The following is an 11,915-nucleotide window of genomic DNA, read 5'->3' as shown; positions in this document are numbered from 1 at the left end:
CAGGAGGGAGTGGACAGTCAAGAGGTTCACTTTGGAGAGGAGCAGGGACACCCAGGCTTTGAGACAGAAGGAAAACTAATAAGCTTGGGTGTGGATGTAGGTAATTTGTGGGGCTTGGGTAAGGAGGTTGGGCTAAAATTGTAGAAAGCCGTCGTTGGTGGCCTTTATCATTTCTGAAGTAGAAGACCAGGTCATCTGGTGAGTAATGTGGTCACCACTGATTTCTATTTGTAGGGTGGCCTTTCTTCTCAAAGCAATACACAGAACCAACAGTACTTCTAAGAGACTAGTTGACTCGTTTGTATAAATGGAGATAATAAACCCTTTTTCATGGCATTGCCGTGTGACTTTGTTGCACTGACCCATGTACTTGTTTAGTATTAGTTTTATCATTGTACTCATACAGGAGTGGAGGGAGTGAACGTTTTGATTACTAATAAAAATAAAGTGGGAGTCTTCTGGTATGGCCATCTGTTAAATGCAATATTTACTCTTGCAGTGGGTACTAAGTCAGATACTCAGTTAGGTCAAGGAGTATTTATTAACAGCCTACTTTTGCTCTAAAGCATTTAAGAAAAGAACGCCAGTGCTGGGAGGACTTTACTTCAGGTCATTCACCGGTTCTGCTCCGAACCGGAAAGTCAAGTCAGCACCACCCACGTCCTGCTTAGGAAAGCCTCTTTCCAAATCTCAGCGGCGGCCCCGCCCCTTCCACAGGTTCGGGCCACGCCCCCATCCCCCATTGGCTGGCCCTCCACCTCTCCTCGACCGCTCCGAAGACCCGGAGGAGCGGAGTTTTCCAAAAGCATCATCGGGGCGCCCTCGCTGCGCATGCTCGCGGGAAGCCGGATTCCGGGTCCGGAGTTGGTTTTAGGCGGCCGCGGCGCAGCGTGCGGTGCGGGGCTGGCGGGGAGGCGCGCGCTCGCGGCGCGGCGCCGGCGACGGGAGCACGCGGCGCGCTCCTGAGGAGGGAGGTGTGGGGTCTGCTGGGGTGGCGCGTGGCCGGGGTGGGGGTGGGGGGAGGGTCGGGTGTCGCCGAGCGCGGCAAGCGGGTTCCAAGTGGCTGCAGGCGGCCTGGGCTGCCGGGGCCGACGCCTGGGTGGCTGCTGCTGCTGCCGCTGCCGCCGCGCCTGCTGCGAGATGGCGATCTTGGGCGCGGAAGGGTGAGGGCGCCCGCCACTGGAGGAGGCGCTGCTGCTGTGGCCGCCCGACCGCCGGGAGCCGACAGCTTTGCGCCGGGTAAGGACGCCGCGGCTGGGGGCGGGGGGCGCGGGTGGGGCGGGGGCGCGGGCCCAGAGCTTCGCGGCGGTGTCGGTAGCCGGGCACGGTCAGCCCCGGGCGGGACCCTCTCAGGGGGCCGTCGGGGACGGTCCGCGCCGCCCTGGCTGCCTTCTCCAGTCCCGGGGCCGGGAGTTTTCTGGGGTGGGGTCACGGGTCTTGCCCCGAGTTGGCCCTGGCACAGGCCCGAGCTAATGATACTGGAGCGAAGTGTTTCCGTGACTCTGCAGCCGCGGTTCTCAAGCTTCCTTAGCCTTCTCTTCGCGTTCCGTCTACCTTCTCTTCCTTTCCCTAACACCTCTCCAAAAAACACCAGTGTATGGACTTACTGCCCGTGCTCTGACATTCACCGCAATTTCGTCGTCCCAAACCAAGGACTCGCAGCCTTAGAACGTCTTTTTCTGAGGTGTTCTTATCACTCCCGGTTCTTCACTGACTCTGCAGTTCCCCCCCCCAACACAACCCCCACCTCCACCTTTGTGACCTGGTAGGTCCCAGTGACCTTGCAGTTTTTACTAGTCCTTATCTCATCTGTGACCTGGACCTTCTCCTTTCATCTTAAAAAAAAATTTTTTTTTAATTTTGTATTTGTCCATTGTTTCTACAACCTTTAAATGATCAGTCCTTTCTTTACTCCATCTTTTGGAGTTGAGCGTCCTATGCTCCTGTAATTATATGAAGCCTTCCTTACCAAAGACGAGTGTCTGTATTTTGACATTCTTACCCTTCCGGGATAAAATATTTTCCAGGAGCTTGATGTGACTTTTTTTTTTTCCTGCTTGGTAAGTTTTTATTTTTTCGTGTAGGCTAATGTGCAAAAAGATTTGAGTTTCTGCTTTAAAAAGCTACTGGTGATAGTGGGAAAGAATAATGTCCAAAGTTAGCTTTCCCCCCCTTTGGTGTTTTTACCCGAAGTGCCTGGTGTACAATGTATGTGGGTTTCTGCAAGAATTCATCCTTAGGTATAAATCCACTTTACCTGTCTCATAAGGCTCTGTGTACTATACAAGCAAAATGCACCTTTTAAAAAAATAAAGGCATTACTTTATTCATGTGACTTGTTTTTGGCCATAAAGTAGATAATTAGCTGTGACTGCAAATTATTACTTTTCAAAATAGTATTTTTTTAAACTGAAAACTTAGTAGCCAAGTGTTGGGAGCTACTCAGATTGAGAAGTGTAAAGTATGTAGAATAGTTATTTGGTATGTAGCTTATTAAGGTTTTCAAATAGTTCTTCCCTTAAAATGCAAAATGTAAGACATCGAATACCAGGACTTAAAAAGCAGTAAGTAAGGGTTATGTGTTTTGGAAGCCTGGCATCATAGAGGTTGTTGCAAATAAGTTCTCTGCCTTCAAAGAGATATAGTAATCTTTGCTGTTTACCCTACGAAGGCTGAAATATCTCTTACTTCCTTGCACAATTATTAGGCATCTACTGCATGATTGTGCGAGGTATTTGGGGGAATATAAAGGATTACAGCAGTTTCTGCCTTCCCAGAATAGTTAGGCAGGTAGGACTATACACAAATGCTTCATTTATCTTTTAATACATAGTTAATTTTCATATAGAATTCAAATTCATAAGGGGTAGAACTCACATCTTATTTGGCAAGGTGAGGTAAGAAGGGTTAATTCATAGAGTTTCTGGCCTCTGAAACTTTTGTTTTTAAGGATGGCTATGACTTTTGATAAGCTGAGAATGGTAATGCAAGCAGAGAAAAGGGACTAAGAGATTAGAGTGCAGAGTTCATACATTTGGGGAGAGGCAAGTGTTATATCCGGATGAAACAGGGTATTTGTACAAACATAAAGGGTGATAAAACTTGAAGTAAAAGTTTGAACCAGTTTATGATTGCTTTTAATGCAAGGCTGATGACCTTAGATTTAATAGGTGTTGGGGGTTTTACAGATGATTTTTGAGCTGTGAATGAAATTATTAAACTTTTGTTTTCAGAGGATTAATTTGGCAGCAATGTGTCGTGTAAGTAGAAATCCGGAGGTAGAAAGACCTCTTGATTGCTGTGGTCATAAGTGATGAGGGTCTGAACTTTGGCAGGAGGAAGGAAGTTGAATGGAGGGAATTTGATGATGAGAGAGAAAATGAAGAAAAGTAAAAATAACTGAGATTCTGATCCAGGTTGGGAAAATAATGGTACCATTTTGAGCAGTATCTGTGGAAGCTTTATCTTCGGCAGATGTATGTTACTTTACAGCAGTAGTTCTTTTTTTTTTTTTTTTTTTTAAGATTTTATTTATTTATTTGACAGAGAGAGAGCACAAGTAGGCAGAGAGAGAGGGAGAAGCAGACTCTCCACTGAGCAGGGAGCCTAGTTCTTAACCTTTTGGTGATTACCGATCCTTGGTGAAACTTAAAAAAATCTGGCCTGGAGAATTTCCATATGCACCTGTGCTTTCTGGATATAATTTTAGGGAAATCCATGAACTCAACTGAAGCTCCCTCATCAACCCGTGGGTCAGTGGCTTGGGCTAGGAGCAGCTCTCAGAATTACTGGAGGCTTTTTAAAACAATAGAATCTCCAAATTCTTCCATTTGCTGATAATCCCTACTGTAGAGACATATCTTACATACACTTAGATACAGTATCTCTTTACATTTGTGTTGTGTACAGTTTTACAAAGAATTTTGACTATGGTTCGTTATTTGCTATTATATAACAAAGTAGCCCAAGAAGTTAAATGATTTGCCTTAAGTATTTCAGTTAGCAAGTGGGTAAAGTGGAATCAGCTGATTGACAATGATTGCTTTCTTTTTTGTAAGAAGATGCAGGATTTACCATGAGTTGCATATAGTTATTGACTTTAGATGATCTCATCAGTAAGACTAAATGATCCTGGAGGTTCCTTTCAGTTTTTAACATTTTGTGATTGTTGGGTCTTTGATTTTCATTGAACTTTCTGTACCCTTATTGTTTTCCATGTGCAGGAGAGCTGGTGAGAGGAGACATGAATTGGGTGTATGGAGAGCAGATAGCAATAACAGACCAATCATTTACTTTTTTATTTTCTTTGTATCTTAGTTTGGGTTTGGGGGGAGGGGGAGAAGTGAAATAAGAAACCTTAAGAATTTTTATCTTTATTCTATTTTCTATATTCATGTATGCCTTACTTAAGAATAATCCTTTCACTTCATTCATGAAGCCTTATTTAGTAAAAATGGAAAGTTTACAAAAGAAATGAAGTTCAGGGTCCTAGTCACTGCATTTCTTCATTAGATTAAGGAGCTAACTCTCTCCAGTATGGTTAAAGCATAATTTGATTAGTAAATAATTGACTTTTCTCCACCTATAAGATTATCTTCCTAGTAGGGAGCCTGAGCAAGTTATTATTTAGTATCTTTTATAGCTCTAGAAACTTTGATTCCATAATTATTAGGAAGACTGGGGTCTTTTTTACTCTTTCTATAAAAATGTGATGTAATAACAAGTATTGGAAAAACCAATAAATTGGTCTTTATAGTAGTGTTGAAGGAACTAGTTGCTAATACTTAATGGAGGAAAAATGTCCAGCAAAAAGCACATACACATATGATTTTTCTACCCTTTGCTGACATTAAGAAGAGTATCATATCTTATATTTGTATAGTATTTGACATTTTTCCATAGTGGCTGTATAGACTTTATCATTTGATTCTCACGACAGCTGAATAGTAGATGTGTCAGAAGATAATCATTGTTTTTTAGATGAATGCACTGATGCTCAAGGAAGTTGGAAAAAAATTTCCAAGTATATGACTAGTAAGTGGCTAAAATTAGATCTAGAACTAAAAACCCATATTTTTGTTCCTAGGTCAGTAATTTTTTTTTTCTTTTTTTTTTTTTTTGCTAACTCTTCATTTACAATGGAAATTTAACTGAAGGTGATATATGAGGAGTTTGAATTTACCTGTTTGGAATCTCTGTTAAACCTTTTTACTGTATAGATCTGAACTTGTCTAATTCTTCCTTTGTGTTAAAATGGTAACCTCATTACAGTGGCTGTTGCTGGGTAATTTTGAAATTTGTAAGCATTTATCACAAAATAGGTATCCTCCTGTCAAGGAAAGAGCAGATGTTGATTTCTTATCTGAAAAAGTACATTGGTGAAATGTAGGTATTAATTTCCTTCTGAAAATTTGTTGACTTTTAATTCAGCTGCTTTTACAGGTGAAGTTTGTTCTCCCGTTATATAAGCTTAGTCTATGGAAATTTGTGTTTTTGGAGCATATAAATCAGGACATGATATCCGAAAGTATATATCATGATATTTCATGATTTTTTCTTTAAATAAAAAGCTTTATCATTAAAAAAAATGATTTGCCATTAGAAAACTCTTAGTATACACTTCAGATACACATGATTAGACAACTTTTGGAACATATTATGTAAAACTATATGCCAGATAATTCCTAAGTTACAAGGAAGACTAACATTTGTCTTGACATTCCTTAAACCTATTGTTTGTTCATACAGCCTGCTGTACCTGTTACATGCCAGGTATTGTGCTGGGTGCTGGGGTACAGTGCTGAGAAGACAAACATGAAGCCTGTCCTCTTGGAACTCAGAGTTTGGTAGGGTCACTAACATTAAGAAGGGCATAAGACTGTCCTCTGAGATTGTATGAATGTTTGGGGTTATAATTAATTACATCTCTCCTTTTCTCTGGGTTTTGAACAAATTATGCAAAAACACAAGGAACCAGGTAAACATTGTTTTGGTCATTTATTGCTATGTAACAACCCTAAAACTAAGTGACTTAAAACAGCTATCTTATTTGCTTATAGTTTTGCTCTCTTAGCCTGGACTCATTTGAGCAGATTGGGTTTGCTGGTGGTCACTCTAAAGGCTACATTCAGCTGCAGTTCAGCTGGGAGCTGGTCTTCTCTGTTTGTCTTACTCTCTTTTTCTTTCTCTTTCTTCATATTTCTTATAGTTTTCACAGCCCTGCCTCCTAAGTGGCCTTTCCAGCAGTATTGCTGGCTTTAACATAGTGGCTTAGGACTCACAACAGTGCAAAGAAGAAGCAACCAGGCCTTCTTAAGGCATAGCATCATTTTTGCCACATTCTGTTGGTTAAAGCAATTCACAGGTCCATCCCAGATTTAAGGGAAATGGACTAGACAAGTATGTGAATCCCAAGATTAAGCCAAACAGCTATATTACAGCAGAATGGGGCACCTGGAAAACCTTTTATGAAGCTGAGATTTAAGCTGCCTAGTGCTTTTGGTACTTTGAGTCTAGGTCTGTCAGAGGGAATGTGGAGTCTGAAATGCAAATAATAGCATATTTGGCTTATATAGATGGAAGTAACTGGCACTGTCGTTGGGTAGAAAAGAAAATTTTGGACCTCTGGGGTTTCACCCTGTATGCTACCATAATGGGGCAAGATTGACTTGCTCTACTTAATGGCAGTGGGGTCTAAAAAAATGCAGGACCCAGAGCCCAGGCTGCTTGGAAGCAGTGATTTACCCAAGTCTCACAAATTGGATGAGACAGATGTCCCAGTCAGCACTCTATGTAGAGTGGACTATGGGTGGACAGAGGCCCATCCCCCTTGCCCTTTTGTTTATGACATTTAGGGTAGCCAAGCTCCTTGGCCAGTCACTCTGGCCTTGACAAGCCTTGAGCAACCTGGTGCCTCACCAATACTATTTTCTGTTTGCAGTGTTTTAGAAAAAGGTTAGGATGAGCCACTCTTCCTTGGAGAGGAGTCATAGTGGAGAGAATGCTCTTTCCTTGTGGAGAATGGGATGTAACTTCTCTCTCCTTAGGGAAATGTAAGGCATAAGGTAATGCTTATTCTTACCAGGAACAGGTAGATTAATTCTTTAGCTGGGTTTCTCTCACTTTATCTTCATCGCTTACCTTTATCAGTTTATCTTAGTCTCAGTAGTGTTGTTGTTGTTTTCAAGTTATCTACTGTGTAATGTTATGGCTAACTGGAATGAAGAAGATGAATGTTAAACATTATTATTACATTATAGCTTCTGAGTGGAATAATAAATCTGTATTTCATTTAAAGAATTTAGGTAGATTTGAAGCATTTCATAAATACTGAGAAATGAACCCCTGCATTCTAGTGCAAATGTCTTTGCAAATTTCTGAAAATAGTATGTTGGCTGTTGTGGGGAGGAGTTTGGTAATTGAATGTACTGAGAAACAGGATTTATATAAATAGGAAAAGCTAGGGCACGAAGAAGGGGACAGATAGAATTACCTTAAGGTGTTTCTTTATGACTCTTCCCTGCCCTAAGTTACACGGTAGTTACAGGGTAGTTTAAAAATATACTAGGATTAACAGATTGTAGCTGTGATAGCTTTTTTTATTTAAGGAAAATGAGTTCTTTTGATAGTTGTCTAGTATACCCATAATTATGATTAAATAGAATGGGTGGAAGCAAACTGTTGAGTCCTGACTTGAAGTAGGATACTCCGGTCGTATATTAGCCCCTGCTTGCCAAGTTGTACTACTTTTTGTGCTTAGTGTGGGGAGGAGAACTAGTTAAATGAGTGTGTTCTGTATAAATCAGGACATACTTTACCATAGAAGCAATAAACTAGATCACTGCACTCTAAAAGTTCAAGAATTAAAGGCATCCTGGCATGTGTTAAGAGCTGTAGCTTTAAAGTCAGGCAGAGCTGACTTCTGTCAATGCTGCTTAATACAGTGTTGCTTCAGTTTCTTCTGTAAAATGTAGAGAATATTTTTCTTACTGGATTTTTGTAAGGATTAATTGAAATAATGTTTGTAAAGCAGGCAGGCTTGTCCCTGGGACATAAGCAGCTCTTAAATTATTTTTACAGCTCTTCATTATTATTAATAAGTTAAAATTCAAACAAGTAATCCACTTTTTCTGTGAGCCACTCATTTCAACTCAAAGAGAGTTGTAGCTTAGCTTTGGCATAATCAGAGCTGCATGTCTAATCTCTACTCTTAACTTAAAAAATAGGTGCCAAAAGGTTAGGAATGAATATGAGAAGGATACTGACTCAACATGGCTGGCAGTCTGTCAGCTGGTAATGGTTTGGATGTGCAGTTTGGGAACTAGAAATTGTTAACACCATCATTAGATGAATTACAGTATAGAACAGTCTGTCATTGTGCAGCCTCTGCATCACAGTCATCTGGGATATTTGTTAAACAGCAAGATGCCTGAATATTCAAGAACTATAGTATAGTCCTTGATAGTGGAGCTCAGGAATCTTCATTTTTAACAAATAGGTGATTTTATACATACTGCTTTGAGAACTGCTGGTGGAAACAATCAGTAATTTGGGGTTCTGGTGTTCTCCGAGTCCTTTTTTTAAGCTACGGTGTTCTGTAAACACACATGTATAATGTAAACAAAGGGAGCTTAACATCTGAACCCTTCAGATGTTTAAAGAGGCTTAAGATAATTGCCAAGGCCTTGATCCAGACAAACTATAGAAACCTGATACAGGGTGATTATATAAGGAGTAGGCAGGAGAGGTAACCCTGCAAGAGGCATCCATCAGGCTTCCTTGTTCAGGAAAATTTCCCCTCAAATTCTTTTGAGTAAAGATATTTCTTCTTAAAAAAATGTCTACTGAAACAGTTAAATTAGATATTGTGATTATCAGATAATCTGATTGCTTTTCACTTAGCTAAATAACCTACTCAAAATAGAGATTCTGATTGAAGTGTATCTACTTTAGAATTTGGTCCTTTGGGTAGGAAGTAGATTGGATGGGGGCCATAATCTGTCTCTTTTGGGAAAAAGCTGTTGCTTAGTTTAAGGGCATTGACTTATGAAAAACATTATGAGAAAAGATTTAAAGTTTAAATCGATCCATCAGGAAAAAAAGTTGATGCTTATTTTCTCTAACTTTTGCTTAGAGCAGTGATGTTGACAGCCTGGGTCTGTGTCACTTAAACCTTTCTCAGTCTTGTGACCATATCTGAGAGTGGAACAAATCTTTATGTTTGGGCTGTTCCTGGAAAAACTTGACCTATGCTTATGTCAACCATATTTATATTGTGTTTAGTACACTTTGGTAAAAATGGTAAAAAAAAAATAAACATGCCAGATCCATGATTCTTTCTAAATTTGAGTGGAAAGGATTAGTTGGCATTTGTTTGAGTATTGCTTTTGTGTTTGTTTTCACTGACTTTGTGGCTAGTGCTTTGAGGAGAAAAATAATAAACTCATCTCTCTTTGATGAGCTGTGAAATATGGTGTCAGTGTTTAGATTTGAGTACCCAGGATGGAGAGTGCACATTATACTCAGGAATTTCATTGTTCTAAGTTAAAAGTTTTGGTAATAATAACTTATTTAAACTTTCTTTGTGATTTAATTTTCCTCTAAAATGTTGGCTTTTTAATTGCTTAGGCCTTAAAGTAAGATCTACCTAGATTTGAATTCTCACGCTTCTTTATTGGCTAAGTGATCTTGGTCAAAATAACCTTGGATTAAGCCCTAATTTTATCATATGTAAACTAGGTATTCATATGTAAAGGAGTAGTAATACCTAATTGATAGATTTGTTGAGTGACTTATACCTGGCACTTAAAATTAAGTGAATATTCACTGGGATATGTTCATAATACCTTGTTGATGTCAGATGTGTTTCAGAATTTATTTTTTCTTTTTTAATTTAGAAAGGTAAAGCACTCCATATATGATGTTAGGTAAAACCCCAAAGAAATCTATGGCAGCACCCTGGACTGTCTTCGGCAGATGTTAAAGTATGGATAAGTACAGCAATAAAAAGCCACACATCAGTCAGATTTTGCTGTTAAATGAGTCCAGGTCAGTTTGGTTTTGCCACCAAATGAGTTATGAAGTAACTACGTTTTTATAGCTTTCTGGGTTTTGGATTTGTGGATAAATGACAGGTCCTGTATTTTTACCATATTTTAAACTTGAGAAGAATTACATTATTCTAGGAGTAAAGTTTTAGCTGTTTAGTTGATTTTCTCATTTTGGACAGTTTCTGTATATTTTGGATTCTGATACTTTTAAGAGTGAGGATATCTGGTGAAAGTTTATATTTAGCAGCCTGCTTAAATTCTTAGGAAGAGTATTTTTAAATAGTAAACTAACATTGTGTATCACTTACTCAAGTGGCTTTAAAAACCTGAAATTGTGTATTTATAACAAAAGATTTAACAGTACTATATTCTCAAGTGCTTAAATGTTATTTTGATCTGATCCTTACTGCAGATATGGGGGGTTTTGCTACAAAGCATTTTGCAGCATGGCCATGTGACTGAAATGCCTTCCTTAACCTACTGTCTTTCTTAACTACTGTCCTCTACAATTGTGGAAGGATGGTAGAAAAATACTGGAGTTTCTCCGCCTCAGAGTATTGAGAGTGTGGCTAGAGTGGTGGTGGTGATGGGATAGTGTTAGGAAATGAATACTCATTGCACACCTTCTATATTCCAGATTCTGGAAACAATTCTAGTTTCCTAGAGTTAATGTTAACACTTCCTTTCCCCTTCTCAAAACTCATTTTTGTATCCTCATTTTACAGATAAGAAAACTGAGACTCAGAGAGGTTAAATATAAACAGATAGTAGAGTTGAAGTTTGGACCTAGGTCTGTCTGAGTCTAAAAGATGTTCTTTATATTACATGATTCCAGCATGCTCTTCTCACACTAGAAATTGGCACTTTGGAATTGAAGAATTTGCAAATTTTCATGGCTACTTAAATGCTAGTAAATTAGAATCTTTCATATATTAAGAAACAATCAGGAAATGTTTTGGCATGAACTTAACTTTGGGTCATGATATCCTAATGAGCAGTGCAATGCAGAAGAGCGCTATCCTCATTAGCAGGCTTGCGTTTGTCCTGACATTAAGAAGCTTTGTGTCCGGGGCACCTGAGTGGCTCAGTCGTTAAGCGTCTGCCTTCGGCTCAGGTCATGGTTCCAGGGTCCTGGGATCGAGCCCCGCATCAGGCTCCCTGCTCAGTGGGAAGCCTGCTTCTCCCTCTCCCATTCCCCCTGCTTGTGTTCCCACTCTCACTGTGTCTCTCTCTGTCAAATAAATAAAATCTTTAAAAAAAAAAAAAAAGAAGAAGAAACTTTGTGTCCCTGAGTAAGTCTCTTAATCACCTCTCAGCTTGACTCCAAACTTTCATGAGTTTCAGTGTTTTTAGACAAGCAGATACTGTGTATTTGAAGAATACCAAACGTTAAAACATTACTGGATTCAAAGGAAAAAAGTCTGGAAAGCAAGTATTATGATATTAAAATACCATACTTTGAAACAAACAACCAATTATTTATGGAAATATTTGTGTCATTTTGAAATATGAGATTGTACATATTATATTTACATTAAGTTTGATCCTTGCAAAAGTAAGAATGCTGTGTGCCGTGGATGTTTTTCCCAGAATTTATGAATCATGATCCCAACAGCTTACCTCTTTCATTGTTAGCCTGTTTACATTTTATACATTATCTTTTTTAGATTACTTGTTCTTTCTCAATTTTCAGAAAAGCATTTTTAATGACTAGCCTAAAAACCCCACAAACCACCCTACTATGAAGTTGCTTAATCTTTAAGTGATATAAGAGAATAGTCCTGTCTGACTGATAAAGCAAAATGCTCTGTTTAAGGCATAGGTTTAGCTTAGCATTTTGGTTTTTATATTCTGTTTTTGTAGTGA

General features: G+C 39.3%; 1 protein-coding gene across 4 annotated transcripts in view; it reads left to right on the top strand.

Moving 5' to 3' along the window:
* The first annotated feature begins 1,012 nt into the window (after window positions 1–1,012).
* Window positions 1,013–11,915, top strand: part of WWP1 (WW domain containing E3 ubiquitin protein ligase 1) — a 114,285-nt gene continuing 103,382 nt past the window's right edge. For all 4 annotated transcript variants that reach the window (XM_045896282.2, XM_045896283.2, XM_045896277.2 and 1 more), the window contains exon 1: window positions 1,013–1,239. The gene's annotated coding sequence lies outside the window, so the exon portion shown is untranslated. The remainder of the gene's footprint in view (window positions 1,240–11,915) is intronic.

Source organism: Mirounga angustirostris, unplaced genomic scaffold, assembly GCF_029215605.1.
Source record: "Mirounga angustirostris isolate CCGP_5_RB_7025 unplaced genomic scaffold, mMirAng1.0.hap1 SCAF_4, whole genome shotgun sequence".
In the NCBI taxonomy this organism is placed as follows: Eukaryota; Metazoa; Chordata; class Mammalia; order Carnivora; family Phocidae; genus Mirounga; species Mirounga angustirostris.
Note: the sequence above shows the minus strand (reverse complement) of the source record. Positions and strands in the feature narration are given on the sequence as shown.